The 16605-nt window shown below is 41.9% G+C and overlaps 1 protein-coding gene across 3 annotated transcripts in view; it reads left to right on the top strand.

The window, feature by feature from the left end:
- The window catches only part of Lca5 (lebercilin LCA5), a 57575-nt gene that overhangs the window by 19759 nt on the left and 21211 nt on the right, over positions 1–16605 (top strand). The window lies entirely within an intron of this gene.

Here is a 16605-nt window from a genome sequence, read left to right as displayed (position 1 = left end):
CATGCATACCTTTGCTTACGTGGAAGACTATATATTTAAAAGCTAGATGTCAAAGACTGTGGATATTATTAATAATCCATATGTGGATGGATAAATTTGAATCTTTTTCTGGAAATGCTTTCTTTGGCTTTTTGACTGTCTTAAAGAACAGTGATGTGTAAATACTCTGTACAAAAAAAAAAAAAATCCCTTTCCTTGAAGCTAGAAGTTCATGCAGCAGGAGGAAGACCATAAGGTGGCAGAGAGAGGGGCTGAGAGAACACTGATCAAAAAGGGGGACAGCCCAGGGGAAAGAAGGGTCCACGTGGGCTAAGGAACATGGGGGACAATGAGTGGAGGAGGGAAGCAATGAGGAGGAGGATGGTGGCTCACAGGTGTGTGATGGGTTAGTGAGTGTGAGGGCCCTTTGCATAAGAGGCACAGATAGGCCCGGAGTGGTGGCTTGTGCTTGCAGTGTGGGCACGTGGGAAGTCAAGGCCTGAGTTCAAAGCCAGCCTTGACCAGGTAGTAAGACTCTTTGTTTTACTCCCTAGTTCCAAGGTCTTTATAGATGGAATGCATTAATAGGAAAACTACATAGAAAGAGTCTCTATTCCCTTTGTCTGGTGTCCCTGGTATTTTATAACCGTCATACAATATTAGAGTCTGGGAGTTGGTTCTAATACAGTGAGGTGATCCAGCAGACTCCTCTTTGTATTCATGTGTAACATGATGCACAGTTTAATCGCATACCTGTTGGTGTGTGTGTGTGTGGGTGTGTGTGGGTGTGAGACCAGGGCTCCAGTCAAGATACAGACCAGTAATACCTTTCACGTTCCCCCTCTAACCTGAGATGCTTACTAACAGACATCCTGTAGTTCTGTCATTTCAAGACTGCTAATACGCTGGCGTACATCACTTACTCTCTAATGCCAGCTGTTGGGTAAGTCAGTGGCTTTTGATTTCTAAGTCATGCCTGACCATGTGTTGACAGAATGTCATGGCAAAGCCAATCGAAGGATGTCACCCCTGGTTTTCATACTAACCAGTAAAGCTGCTCAGACCAATCATGTACAGACTGTCTGTATGAACATGGCTTTCATTTCTCTGGGATGTGTACAGGACATACATGTACTGGATTGTAGGATAAGTCTGCTTGTCTGTGAAGAAACTACCAGCACCTTTCCAGGACAGCAGTGCCAGGGCATGTTCTGTCAGCAGTGCCTTCTGCTCTGGTGCTTCTCCTCATCAGCATCTGGTATTAACCTTATTCTTAACCCGATCTCACAGGCCTGCAGCATCTTATTGTACTGTTAAAGTGCATCTTCGTAAGATGTTGGAGTTGAACATCGGTTCATGATTTTATTCAGCATCTTTTTTTTTTATTTTGTTCTTGGTGTTTTTTTTTTTCTTTTAAGTGAATTATTTGTGTGTAGTTTTTTTATGTCGATTTTGAGAGTTCTTTATTTTTCTTGATACAAACCTTTTAAAAACTGTATGGTTTGCAAATCTTTTCTCCCACTCTGCATCTCTTCTTACCATCTTTAGTTGAAGAAGGAAAGATTTGGATCTCACTGTGGTCCACTGTAACAGATTTGGATCTCACTGTGGTCCACTGTAACAGATTTTCCTTTGGCCTGTTGAGCTTTATTGTCAAGTCTGAGAACCAGTCACCTCTGTTTTCCTTTTCTTATAGCATTAAAGATTTTCTCCTGGGTTGTGACCACAAGTAGTTTATTTTCTAATCTTTACTAAGGAATAAATGACAAAATATATATGTTTAAGGTGTACAGCTCAATATTTTATAAGCACTGTGTTTTATGTTTTTCATGTAAGAGAGTGGTTTATTTTGAGTTCATTTTTTTTTTTTTTTTTTTTTTTTGTGCAAGGAGTTGCGGTTAGGCCCCAGAATCAGGACTCTTACTCTGGTGCCATTAGAAAAGGCCGCCCTCTCACCTTCTCTTGGGCATGTTTTACAAACACCAGTCGGACATAGTTTTAAGGGCTTCTTTCTGCTCTCTAATCTCTACTGCTGTGCTGCTGACCAAAATACATATGTCTTCTGTTACCACACACCCTTGAACTTTAACCCAGAGAGTGACTACTTACAGGCTTCTGAAAAATTTTAAATCTCCATGAGATCTTCTGTCTTAATGGTTTATTTTGTGTGTGTGTGTGTTTACATCAGATCCCTGGGAGTTGGGTCACAGGCAGTTTTGAACTATCAGCTTGGGTCTTGTAGAAGAGCAGCAAGTCCTCCTAGCTGCAGAGCCACCTCTCAGCCTCTCTGTGTGTTTTGTAAAATGAGCTTGTCTGCAAACACATTCTGGAGCTTTGATAGGAATTGCCTTATGTGTAGATCACTTTACTTGACTGCCACCTTAGCTGCCGAATTTTCCAACTCCACGTGCAAGGTGTCTCTATGTATTTGACTCATTTCTGATTTTTAAATAGTCTCAAAATTTTCTCAGATCATTTCTAAAGTTTTCTTTTTAATTCAAGGTTTATTTCTATTGTAAAAATAGATTTTCAGTTGAGTGTTTTATGCACACTAAGCAACAATGTGGTTTAAGAAATGGCCCAAGTCTTAGGATAGTGGACTTATAAGCTTGTGTCTCAAAGTCTGGGATCTCACCTGAACTGCTTCTGTGTCATTAGAGGTGTTCTGGGGTCAGTATTTAACATGCACTCAGGGACCTTCCTGTGCTGAGTTGGCAAAAGTCACATCTGCCACCACCCCTTCCTCCCTCTCTCCTGAGGGTGCCACTTCTGACCCCACCCTCCAGAGAATTCTTCTTTACCTCTTAGCTTATTCTTTTATCCTTCACAACGCCCTTGGTGTCTGACTCATTCTATGTAATTATTTACTAATCAACACAGAAATTAAAATTGTTGTGATTGACTTTAATTTGGCTAGGAAATGTGGCCTCATCTTGCTGCTTGAATTTTGTCTCTTCCAATCCAAATTAATTTTTTCCTCTAGGTCAGTTAGTTGGTGATGTTGTTAAGGTCAGTAATTGGTTAAGAGGTAGTGGGTGCTTGGGCCAGTGGGTGCTTCTCTGTGCTGTTACGTGTTTCACACACCATACTGCAAGGGCGCCTGTCTGGGTCTGACAGAAGCATTCCTGCACTGCTCCAGCGCTCGTGGGCTTTCCTCTCAGGCTGGCAGCTGTGTGGTGCCCGGGATTGTTTGTTTGTTTGTTCATTTTTGATGTTTTGTAAATATGTTATCTGTATGTTCCACAAAAATTTTATAACCTCCAGCTTATATTACTTTACTAGCTTATACTTTACTTTTAAATGCATTTTATTGTGTGTATTTAACATACAGAACATGATGTTATTACAAGATACAGACATACTAAAAATGGTTATAATAATAAAACAAAATATTCGTCATCTCAAGCGGTTGCATGTGTTTCTTCTCTGTGACATGAATAGTTACCACGTGCTCAGATAATTAAAATCTTGAGCGTATTATAGCAATTCACCTCATTTTCATATTGCATATCACATTTTTGACATTTTTGAGTTTTTTATATGCATTCTATTTTTGAGACTTTCTTGCATGAGTACCGTAATCTTTTATGTGCACCACTCTCTTCTCCCAACTCCTCCTGGGTGCTCCCTTTCACTCCCTCCCAACTGCATAAGGCCTTTAATTACTGCCATATTACATATAAAACAACCCCAGGAGTTCATTCAGTGCTGTTCCTATGTACCTGTGTTTACGGATGACTTGGGATTTGATGACCTGTCGGGGGGCTCAGTCCTGAAGAGGTTGGGTTTTCTTCTCTCAGATGCATTAATTGCCTGTAGTAGTCGTCATCACTAGAGGGGCCTTATGAAATTTCCCCCATCCATGTTGATATGTCAACTGATGATATCGCTGTCTGTTCGAGTCTTACTTAGGAGACCACATTGTTTCATATTTTATGGGTGCAGCTTCCCTGTATATAGAATTCAGAATCTCGCAGCAGATGGTGTGGTCTTCTAGGTCTTACAATCTTTCCGCCTCCTCTTCCACAGTATTCTCTGAGTCACTGGTTTTTCCTTTCCCCCTCCATAGCACCTGTGTCTCACTCCCCTCCTCTGTAGAGGTCCTCCCATTCTGGGCCACAGTCCCTTACTCCATTCCTCTGTTCTGCCTTGACTCCAGGTTGTAGACTCACATCTAAAGATTCAGAATCATGATCCACAAATAAACTAGAACATTGGTTTAAATCCTGGCCTGGAGCTTCTACCCCATCTTTGGTTATTGAGTTCCTGGATAAAAAAATATACACAGTCTTTTTATTTTTAATAAGCTTTGAGCAGCACAATGGCTGGGTAGCTGTTAGAATCTATTTCCCTATCCATAACACCGAATTATTACTTATGTTTCATCTGGGATGCTCTTAGCTCCAATTGGACGGGCCTCAGGACCCCACTCGCCTTTCTCTTAACCCATGGCTATTTCTCCTTTTTCCTTATCTGCACATTTTTCTTTTCTTCCCTCCAAGCCCTTGAAACCTCAACCCCACCTTCTGCTCAACTATTAGCTGCTGGCATCTTTATTTACCAATCATAGTTAACTGGGGGATGAGTCACCTAGCTAGAGAGTCTGGGGTGACCAGTCTTGGGAGCCCAAATTAGCATTAGAATACAATCAACATCAGGCCAACCCACCATACCAGGCACATTTGCCTTTCTGGTCCAGGGTACCTTGCACAGTGTACTATCTCCTAGTTTCAGCCACTTACTTGTATATTTCATGATTTTTTTCCCTTTAAAGCTGAGTAATATTCCATAGTGTGTACATAGCGCACTTCCAGTATCCATTCCTCAGCTGGAGGACCTTTGGGTTGTTTTCCTTTCCCAGCTATTGAGAATAAAGGAGCAGTGGACATGGCCGAGCAGTGTGGCGGAAGAGGTCAGGCCCGTTGGGCGTGTGCCGAGGAGTAGTTTTTGAGGGTTTTCCACACTGATTTCCGGAATGATTGGACCAGTTTGCAAAACCACCGAGGGAGTATATGTAACTACAGCCATTTCTTCTTTGATGTCAAACATACTCAGTGGAGAAGAGATCCCTCCTGCAGCAAACAGGGCTGAGGAGACTGGTGTCCACACATAGAAGATGAACTAGACCCATGTCACCCTGTACAAAGTTCACTCCGAGTGAACGAATGAGGCTTCTGGTTCCCCACATTCTTTACAGCCTTGGCTGTAATTTGTTTGGTTGATCTTAGCCATTCTGACTGGGATAAGTGGAAGTCTCAAAGTTGTTTGAATTTGCATTTTTCTGATGGGTAGGGATAATTAAAAGGTTTTTCTTTCTTCTTTTGAGACCTCTCCGTTTAGATCCATAGTCTGTTTTTAAATTGGGGCTCTTGTTTTCTTGACTCTTTTTTGTTGTTGTTGTTTCTTTAAATATTCTGAATATTACTATTACTCCTCTATCAGATGTGTAGCTGACAGAGATTCTCTCTTGCTATGGGCTTCGCCTTCAGTAGGTGGATTAAATTATACAGCAGTTTTTTAGGTATATGAGGTCACACGTGTCAGCAGTTGGCCTTATTCCTCGGCAAGTGGAGTCCTGTAAAGAAAGCCTCTGCTTAGACCACTGCTGTAGGATACCGTCTACGTTTTTGTATAATGGTTTCACTACTTCAGGTGTCTCACCTTTCCTCCACTCAGTCTGAACTTTGTGCAGCGTGACATGGGTCTAGAGTCTTCTATGTGTGGACACCAGCCTCCTCAGACCCGTTTGCTGCAGGAGGTATCTTCTCCACTGAGTATTTCTGACATCAAAGAAGAAATGGCTGTAGTTACATGTACTCATATTTGGTCGTCGGTTTTGTTCCTTTGATCTCCAAATCTGTCTTGGTGCCGGTACCGTGCTGTTTTTATTACTATAACTCTGTAACATAGCTTGAACCTTTGGCATCGTTGTTTTTCTCAGGACTGCTTTGACTTTCCCTTGTCTTTGGCAGTTCTGCGTGAACTGTAGGCTGCTATTTTTGTTTGGATGAGGCTCTTACTTTTCTTTTATTTCAATGTAGTTTTTTTGTTTTTGTTTTTGTTTTTTAAAGAATGTCAGGATTCTGTTCTTGGCCTGGAACTTGGGAAAGGCAGCGTTATGTTTATAGGGACGTCAGGCCACGGCTTTTACTCCTGTCCTCACCTGCCCTTCCTTTGAGAGATGGAGGGGGGGTGTTTTCACAGCACTGAGTCTAACCAGCTGATGTCAACAGCCTTTCCCCGTGAAAGGCAAGCCTATTATTTGGCTGCATGTTTGTTATTTGATGTGAGTAACACGATGCCTGGGAGCTCAGTAGTTTTTCTATAGTTTAGAAGTAGATATGTGTTTAAGGAGATAAACAGTGAAACATTTCAGCCTGGGCAATGGTGGCACACGCCTTCAATCCAAGCCCAGAGGCAGGCAGATCTCTGTGTCTGATCTGTTCTACAGAGTGAGTGTCAAGACAGCCAGGGCTACACAGAGAAACCTTGTCTTGAAAAACTTTTAGTGAAGGATTGCAATGGAGTCGGCTCCCCTTATTAATGCCATTTAAATTAAAAATGTAATACATGATATACTCAAAAATTGAATGCATCATTGGGATACCATGTTTCTATCAATCTATCTATCTATCTATCTACCTAGATCAATCATGTTGCCTTAGTCAGGGTTTGTATTCCTGTACAAAACATCGTGACCAAGAAGCAAGTTGGGAGGAAAGGATTTATTCAGCTTACAGTTCCACATTGCTGTTCATCACCAAAGGAAATCAGGATAGGAACTCAGACAGGGCAGGAACCTGAAGGCAGGAGCTGATGTAGAGGCCATGGAGTGCTGCTTACTGGCTTGCTTCCCCTGCCTTGCTCAGCTTGCTTTCTTATAGAATGCAGGACTACCAGTCCTGGGATGGACCACCCACAATGCACTGGGCTCTCCTACCCTTGATCACTAATTGAGAAAATGCCTTAGAGTTGGATCTCATGGAGGCATTTCCTCAACTGAGGCTTCTTTCTCTGTGATAACTACAGCTTGTGCCAAGTTGACACACAAAACCAGGGAGTACACATGGGGACTATCAAAATTCTTTCTAACAGCCTTTTCAAATGCATAGCACATTGTTGTATATAGCTAGCCTTCAGAGTAACAACACTGTTCTCTGTGATCACCCTTCTGCATCACAGCACTGTGTTGGCTGTGGTTACTCCTCTGCTTTGTGTTGGCTGTAGTCACCCCTCTGCACTGTGTTGGCTGTAGTCACCCCTCTGCTTTGTGTTGGTTGTGGTCACCCCTCCACACTGTGTTGGCTGTGGTCACCCCTCTGCACTGTGTTGGCTGTGGTCACCCCTCTGCACTGTGTTGGCTGTAGTCACCCCTCTGCACTGTGTTGGCTGTAGTCACCCCTCTGCATCTCAGCTCTTTGTTGTTTTCTTTAGTCCCTGTACTGTGAACAGCAGGCTTTAGCAATTTATTGAATGGTCTCCTTAAAATAACATACTATTTTTATGTTCTTTAATGTGTTAATACAAATTTTAATACTTAAGACCTGATTTGAAAGCACAGAAACCTGCTTCAGTTTTCGGATGAAGTGGTTCTCAAACCCTTAAACATTGTGGGCAACCCTTCTCCAACCAAGCTTTTGTTTATGGGTTTCTCTACTGGTATTTGCCACATTAGGATTACAACTTATCAGTTAAAGTGCTTCTTAACTTATTTAAGCCAGGATAAATAAGTGCGTCCATTACATCATCCAGTGTTTTCAGGCTAAGTGCTAGCTGAGTGGTTATGAGCATGGACTCTCGTGCAGAGGACCCTGTTTCAGTTTCCAGAACCCACATGACAGCCCACGACCACCTGGAACCCCAGTTACAGTGCCCTGCTCTGGTCTCCACAGGCCAGGAGGAAACCCACATACCTAACTATGAGCAAGCACCTAGACACATGAAATAAAAATTAATCTCTTTGTTAGTGCTTTGTTTTCTGAGACAGTTTCTCTGTGTAGCCCTGGCTGTCCTGGGCCTCATTTTGTAGACCAGGCTGGCCTTAGACTTAGAGATCAGCCTTCCTCTGTCTCTGCCTCCCAAGTGCTGAGATTAAAGGCATGCACCATCACCACCTGGCTAAATAAATCTTTTTTTTTTTTTTTTAACTTTTTAAGTATTTTTTTCAGAACTTGAAATGATTCAGGATGAAATTGGTTCGCATTATATATTTGTAAGTTTCTTTAATGTCTGACTCAGTAGAGGACAGCTGGGTCCTCAGCTCTGCTTCTGCACTCAGTCTACTGCAATATGTTATTATGATTGATAAGTATGCAGCCAATTCAGCCTCACACAGATGTTTGTAGTAATTAGAAAACAGAGTCATATTTAAATAGCACTTTAAACAAGTAGATGTTCTTTAATATTATTCTAAAACTTATGTTGATATTCTCTGGACTTTGAGTGCCTTCCTGACCAAGGCTGTAGTAGCAGAATAATCACAGCAGGCACCAACAGTCTGTCCTGAAAGAAAATCAGGGGTTATGACCGCTATAGGAATCCACAGTCATCAAACAGACAATTGTCTTCCAGCCTTCATGAAAAGATGAACTATAATCACATGTACATAAGTTTGTTTGTTTGTTTGTTTGTTTGTTTGTTTTTTAAGAACTACAGCAAGCTGTAAGGTGTGCATTTAGTATGAAAATTCAACTCTACTTTTCACTTCAGATTAACATATAGTAAGTTACTTTGTCATGACAGCATGATGAAACTATTGCGATGGCCTCTCTGTCTTTAAGCAGCTGGTGACATTTAGGAAGCAGTTTGCTCTTGTGGAGCTCAGTATTTATCTCTGGGAAAGACAACCTGGGTAGACTTTTTGTCTGGTAGCTTTTCCTATAAGAGAAAGTTGCTCAGCTTCCCTTTGCTCCAGGGTGCCCTTGAGTAGACTCTTGTTAGAACAGTTCTGCCGCTCAATAAAAGGTCTTTGGAAGCAAGGACAGATTGAGCATTGCTTCCCTTTTCTCTCTGGCCAGCTAGGTCCATTTCTCTCCTCTCTCCTCACCTCCCTCTAGTGGCCAGACTCTGCTCTCAAAGTGGTTCTGCTTGTCTGAACCCAAATCCAGAAGCTCCCCCTCGCCTCACCTCCTTCTGTGCTGTTTTTAACTGGAGGAGTGAATTAAGGCAATAATGGACGTTAAGTCACCAGGTTACCTCTGCTATCATCGCCCTGCCCTCTTGTTTTGTGACTCCTGTCTTAATCCCCAGGCACATCTGAGGAATCAAATGATGGGGCTCCTGAGATGCCTAAGCTCTGGGATCTGATGAGTCTAAGTCATACTTCATTCTTATTATCACATCTATCAGTCACCTGTCAGTCAGTCTGTCTGTCTATCAATCATCTGTCTATCCATCCTTCTATCTATCTATCTATCTATCTATCTATCTATCTGTCTGTCTATCTGTCTATCTATTTACCTATCTAAATCCTCTATCTAATCTATCTATCTATCTATCTATCTATCTATCTATCTATCTATCTATCTATCTTAATCCTCTATCATCTATTGTGTTTAAGTGCATGTGCAAGCATGTGTGCATGCATGCATCCATATCAATGTCTCTGTCTATGCAGTGGCTTGCACACCATGGCATGCTCGTGGAAGTCAGAGGATGACTTGTGGGTTTTAGTTCTCTCCTTTTTCCCCCATGGACTCTAGAGATTGAATTTGGGTCATCAGGCCATCAGGCTTGGTACCAAGTACCTGTATCTTCTAAGCCATCTCACTGGCCATGAAGTTAGAATTTGTAAGCCTTTCATGTGCCTCAAATACTTTTAGGTTGGGAATCCTTTCATTTCCTCTGACTAAAATTGTTGTTTCTAAAAGAGTTTACTCTTAATTTTGGGTATATATGAGCGGAGGTATGTAGATACGTCAGTGCAGTGCTTGCAGAATCCAGAGGAGGACTAGAGTCACAGGAAGCTGTGAAGCATCCATTGTGCGTGCTGGGGATTGAACTCTAGGCCTTTGAGAGAACAGTAGGTGCTTTGAACTGCTGAGCCATCCCTCCATAGCTGTCCCTTCATAAAACTATGTAACTGTTATCAAATGTTATCAAATGACAGAAAAACTGCTAATGTTGAAAACATCTGTGCTGGAGAAAGAAAACTCAACTTGCTGCGAATCTTTACTCTAAAACAATTCTAAAAAATGGCCAGGACATATACATACATACATACACATATATATGCATACACACATATGTGTGTACATATATATGTATATGTAAATTTAAATATTATACATATATATTTCATGACTTCTACAGTAATGTTTGGAGGATCCATGAAAACCTTTCATTTCATAGTTTTGTGTTACTGTTTACATAAGAGTTTTTGAGCTGAAGAAGGACAGAGGCTTTACCTTCTGTTACAAGAGGGCTTTGACACTGACTAGGCTTGCCATGAGGTGAGGTGTGACTTCCTCAGGCTGTGGAACGCTCCGGAGAGGCAGTCCCTGCTGGGAAGGAGTCTCTCCTTGCAAGCCCTGCAGTGGATGCTGACATTCCTTCCTGCCGCATACGATAGTGTACCCTGACAACTGCCTGATAACATTGTTTCTTCACTGAGTCCTGTGCTAGGCACGCGGGGAGGCCAGGCCAGGCCGTCAGGCTGATGCAGCAGGCACTGTACAGACTGAGGCATTCCCCGTCTTGTCATGTTTTTTGTTTGTTTGTTTGTTTTTTGTTTTTTTTTATTAGGTATTTATTTCATTTACATTTCCAATGCTATCCCAAAAGTCCCCCACTTGCTCCCCCACCCACTCCCCCACTTGCTCCCCCACCCACCCACTCCCACTTCTTGGCCCCTGTACTGAGGCAGATAAAGTTTGCACGACCAATGGGCCTCTCTTTCCACTGATGGCCGACTAGGCCATCTTCTGATACATATGCAGCTAGAGACACGAGCTCTGGGGGGTACTGGTTAGTACATCATGTTGTTCCAACAATAGGGTTGCAGATCCTTTAGCTCCTTGGGTACTTTCTCTAATTCCTCCATTGGGGGCCCTGTGATCCATCCACTAGCTGACTGTGAGCATCCACTTCTGTGTTTGCTAGGCCCCGGCATAGTCTCACAAGAGACAGCTATATCTGGGTCCTGTCAGCAAAATCTTGCTAGTATATGCAATGGTGTCAGCGTTTGGAGGCTGATTATGGGATGGATCCCCGGATGTGGCAGTCTCTAGATGGTCCATCCTTTTGTCTCAGCTCCAAACTGTGTCTCTGTAACTCCTTCCATGGATGTTTTGTTCCCAATTCTAAGAAGGGGCAAAGTGTCCACACTTTGGTCTTCGTTCTTGAGTTTCCTGTGTTTAGCAAATTATATCTTATATCTTGGGTGTTCTAAGTTCCTGGGCTAATATCCACTTATCAGTGAGTACATATTGTGTGAGATATTTTGTGATTGGGTTACCTCACTCAGGATGATGCCCTCCAGGTCCATCCATTTGCCTAGGAATTTCATAAATTCATTCTTTTTAATAGCTGAGTAGTACTCCATTGTGTAAATGTATCACATTTTCTGTATCCATTCCTCTGTTGAGGGGCATCTGGGTTCTTTCCAGCTTCTGGCTATTATAAATAAGGCTGCTAGAGACATGAACTAACTGAACATACCATTAGGAGACTTTACACACAGATCTGCCCCTGTAGCCATGCTTGGTGCAGACACAACTTCTGGGAACGTGGAGATGTTTCTAGGTGTTGCTTTGCATGGCATGTTAGGTCTTGTCCCCTTTAGCTATCAATGGACCGCATTCCTAAATGTCAGGAACCAGCCTAATTTGATTTTGTGCTCACGGTATTGGATATGTTTTCTGGAATAGAAGGAATGTTTCTGGAGTGAACGAGTGACTAAATGGATTCATGAGGCATTTGTGAGAGGTGCAGAAATGTGAAGGATAGCTAGTTTGAAGATAGTGAGCTCAAAATGGACTATATCCTTATGGCTCAAAATTTGGCTCCAAGCAGGATCATAAAACTTGGTAAAGGTTAACTATTACATTTTCATTTATATATATATTAAAAAAAAACTTTAACTTTGTGAGTTTTTATTGTGGAACCTCTGGCTGAATAGTTCAGGTTCTACTAAGGAACATATTTTAGTTTTTAAGGCTGTATTACTTCTTAAAGTGCCAACAAAGGCAGTTATTTAGAGATAGGAATAACCGTGGGGTAGGAGGTATTGTTAACTCTTAATTTACTGCTCAGAGTACATATGGTAACATGTACAAAATATTAACAAGCTGACAGAGAGAGCAAACAGGACAGCTAGGAAGTTAAAAGAGTAACAGCAGCAGCAGCAACAGCAAGCCAGTCTTGTAAGACATGCTGAAACAGAGCCAGTCTTTGTGTTGGCTGGGCAGGTCAAGGTGATTGCAGCCAAATCTGATGACCTGAGTTCAACCCCAGGGACCCATGTGGCCGAAGGGGAGAGCCGACTCCCATAGGTTGTCCTCTGACCCCCACATGTGCTCTGTGGCACATGTACTTGTACACGTGTAACACATGTAATAATAATGTAATGCTCTTTTAGAAAGAAATGATCAGACTAAGAGAAAAATGTCACTTCACTGGCACGGAAAAGGAAACACTTTGGGGTGGAGTGTCATTTCTTGGTGCAGTACTAGCCTGATGAACATTACATAGCGACTGATTTCCACTCGTTTGTAAGGAAGAGCTTCCTAATCATTGACATTGCCTTGTCACTTGCCAGGGTCCTCCTAAGTGACAGCCTGTAGGGTGGGCTGGTGAGGTGAGGGTCAGGCCTCAGAACTGAGCTGTAGCAACACTGAAGAGTGAGTGGTTCAGATGACATGGAGACCCATTTAAATGAATGTTGGTCCAATGATGTCCCCAGTGGTGTTCAATTGGTGTTTAAGGATATTCCTCTTTGTTAAGGAGGAAGGAATAAACCGAAGAAAATCAGCCACTTTCAGTTTGCTGGGGAGCTGTTGAGCCGTGGCCACGCCATCTGTCTCTTGAAAGAGTTAGGATTCTGACTACTTGGCTTTTGAAAAGTTAAATGTTTAATTTTTTTTGTTTGTTTGTTTGTTTCTTTAAAGACATTTTGAAATTCATTAAGAAGCAATGGGGAAAGTCTCCAACATCCTACCAGTCAGAGATTTGGTTTCCACTTAATTTCTTTACATTTTAAAGACATTTCCCCCTTCACATAATATTGTACAACAGAAGAGAATATCTGAAACATTTACTTACTTATCTACTTTTGCCTTTGGACTTATTTTGAAAAAGACAACCATGTTAATCAAGTGCCCTGTGGTATCCTTCCTCAGGGCTTATTCTACTGAAGCCACGAGGAGTGTCTCCAGCCTAGCCCGTTTATTTTCAAGCACATCTTTAGAATTGGTCTTTTAATTTTTCGTGGTTTTTTTTTTCTTGTTCACTTTTAAAAAGAGGAAAACCCTCTGAAAATGAAATAGTCTTATCACCTCGAGATCACCACTTTTAAGCACCCTTCTGGATCTTTCTCTGGGCGTGAAACTCATGCATAGCAGGAAACGTGGCACTGGGCTTTTGTTTGACATGATAACTGCATCTTAGCAGGCGCCTGGATCCCTGCCTTTGCCTGACCCACTGGAATGGTTAATGCATTCTTGTTTCATTAGTATGATACATTTAGATTTATTGAGATACATTAGGGGATAATGTTACTTTGCTTGATGCAGTTTTACCTATTGCTTAGTTTTTTATGCTAATACTGGAGAGTTTTATGTCAGTGTTCACATATGATTTTATTTTATTCTAAGCTGTCCTTGTGCAGTTTATGAAACTCAAGGCTATAAAAGTCTGTAGAATGATGTATAAGGGATCCTCTTGTCACTCCTTACTACACATTTCACCTCTTATGCCTCTGGATTGAACGCTTCTTTCAAAGTTCGTATTTGTTTTGTCTGTTACTGCTGATTATGCCTTTCATTTAACACTTAGAGACTGATGGCTTGTATTCCATTTTCAGTCCTTCAGAGTAATTCATATTTGTTCATTCCACCTCAGGTTTTATATTTCCATCATTAAGTTAGTATCTATCACTATTAGTACATATAATTGTACATGCTAATGAGATTCGTGTGGTATTTCCATATAGGCTCATTACATGGATTGCCAGAGCCATCTCTCTCCTGCATCTATCCCTAGTGATCACTATTCTGGTTTGGGGATGATGGGCTTTTGTTTTTGCATGTGTGAGAGAGTGCATGGTACATGTCTTCCTGTGCATGGTACATGTCTTCCTGTGCATGGTACATGTCTTCCTGTGCATGGTACATGTCTTCCTGTGCATGGTATATGTCTTCCTGTGCATGGTACATGTCTTCCTGTGCATGGTACATGTCTTCCTGTGCATGGTGCATGTCTTCCTGTGCATGGTGCATGTCTTCCTGTGCATGGTACATGTCTTCCTGTGCATGGCTTATTTTGTTCAACATGATAACTTCCATTGAATTTTCTGAAAATGACAGAGCTTTTTTCTTCTCAGCTAAATAATACTCTATGGTACATGGGTATATGTGTATATGGTATGTGTGTATGTATGTAAATGGTATGTGTATGTATGTGTGTGTGTATAATATGGTATGCATGTATGTATATATATGGTATGTGTGTATGGTATGTGTGCTTGTGTATGTGTATGGTATATGTGCATATGGTGTGTGTATGTTTATATGTGATATATATATGCATAATGATATATGTATGTATATGTGTGTGTTTATATGGTATGTATGTGTGTATATGATGTGTGTGTATGTATGTATAGTATGTGTGTATGTGTATATGTGATACTGAAAGACTCTAAGACTCCCAAAGGGAGACACTCACTCAAGCCTCGGGACAGCCGCGCACCCAAGAAGACACTGAGACCGAACTTAAGATGTAGAGAGTAAGATTTAATACAGCAACGACAAGAAGGCACATAAAAAGCACATATACCAGAGGCTCTGGGGTCGAAACTCATACACCCAGCATGGTGCAGAGGAGATTCGACGACCGGCCCAAATTTTTTACAGGCTTTTATAAGAAAAGGGCAAGGGGGGAACAGGGTGGAGAAAGTACAAATTTACGTCACTAAGGGGTTCTGCCAAGGGTTATTCTAAGGGACTTTCCAGGGGCTTTTCGTAACCAAGGGGTCGTGTCCTATATCTTGGCAATGTTGGAACATTCTGGGGTAGTACCAGGAGGCCCCTATCTCAAAAATGTTCTTGGAACAGTCTTCAGTTAGGAGGGGTAGGACTAGGTTTGTTCCAGGAGACCCTTATCTAAAAAATGTTCCTGGAACAGTTTTCAATTGGGAGGGGGTACTCTGGGGTAAAAAGTTCAGGAGTGTTCCGGGAACAATCTCTGGATGGGAGGGGTAAGAGAGTTCAGGAAAAGTTCAGTTTTTCCTCTTTCATTCCCCCCTTCTTCTAGTAAAAAGCTCTAATCTTAGAGCGGGGTTTTGGCCTCCTGGAGGACCCGATATTGTTGCCTTAATACCATAACTTGCACTGCATTTATTCTTTCTCTAATAAAAGCTACTAACTTATTGAATATGCAGGGGCCAAAAATAAGCAAAAGCATAAGTGTAATTAAGGGTCCTGCTATGGTGGAGAGGAGGGTGGTGAGCCAAGGGGACTTATTAAACCAGCTTTCGAACCATCCTTGTTGGCTTTCTCTTTCTCTTTTACGCATATCTAGGCGTTCTCTAAGTTTGGCCATAGAGTCTTTGATCACTCCTGAATGATCAACATAAAAACAACATTCTTCTTTTAGGGCAGCACAAAGTCCTCCTTCTTTAAGGAATAATAAGTCTAATCCTCTCCTGTTTTGCAGCACTACTTCAGACAGGGAAGTTAAAGATTCTTCTAATTTAGTTATAGACTGTTCTATAGTTCTAAGATCAATATCCATAGCTGTACGTAATTCTTCATAGTATTGGGGGGTCTGAATTAAGGCAGCGGTCCCTGTACCTACTCCCGCTGCTACTCCTAATCCTAAAAGTACTGCCAGTGTTAAGGTAATGGGCTCTCTTCTCCAGCGGACCCGATGATCAAACTTGTCTAAAAAGGAGCTATCATCATGATACAGGAGTCTAGGAATAAGTTGAACTAAAATGCAGAAATCTTTGGAACTATTAAAAACAGATATAGATACACAAGGAGTGAGACCGGTATTGCAAGCTCATACTGGGTCTATGGGGGGCACCAGATACTGACCACTTTTGCTAGGCTGGATGTTCTGGGTCTGATTACAAAGGTGCCGTTTATCCTGAGGCGCCTGGCCTAAACAGAGCCCACTTCCTGAAACTGCTGCCAGAATCAGCTTTCTGTTTTCCCCCCAAAGGCATTGAGAATGATCTGAAGTAGTATTATAAGTCCTGATCTGAGCAATTCCTTCATAATAAGGGGGCCTAGAGGCATAGCATAACCAACATGATTGAGTCATATTAGGATTAGTCCTATTCAACACCAAAAAAGCTCCTTGGACTAGACTGATCAGACGGCTCTCTGTGTCTAGGGGCGATGGGGAAACTAAGGTCGTCCTCATGAGGGAAGTATTAGTTCCTAGGGAAGGTCTTGCTGAGTT

The sequence above is a fragment of the Mus caroli genome, unplaced genomic scaffold (assembly GCF_978045245.1).
Source record: "Mus caroli unplaced genomic scaffold, Mus_caroli_1 scaffold_11, whole genome shotgun sequence".
NCBI classification, from domain to species: Eukaryota; Metazoa; Chordata; class Mammalia; order Rodentia; family Muridae; genus Mus; species Mus caroli.
Note: the sequence above shows the minus strand (reverse complement) of the source record. Positions and strands in the feature narration are given on the sequence as shown.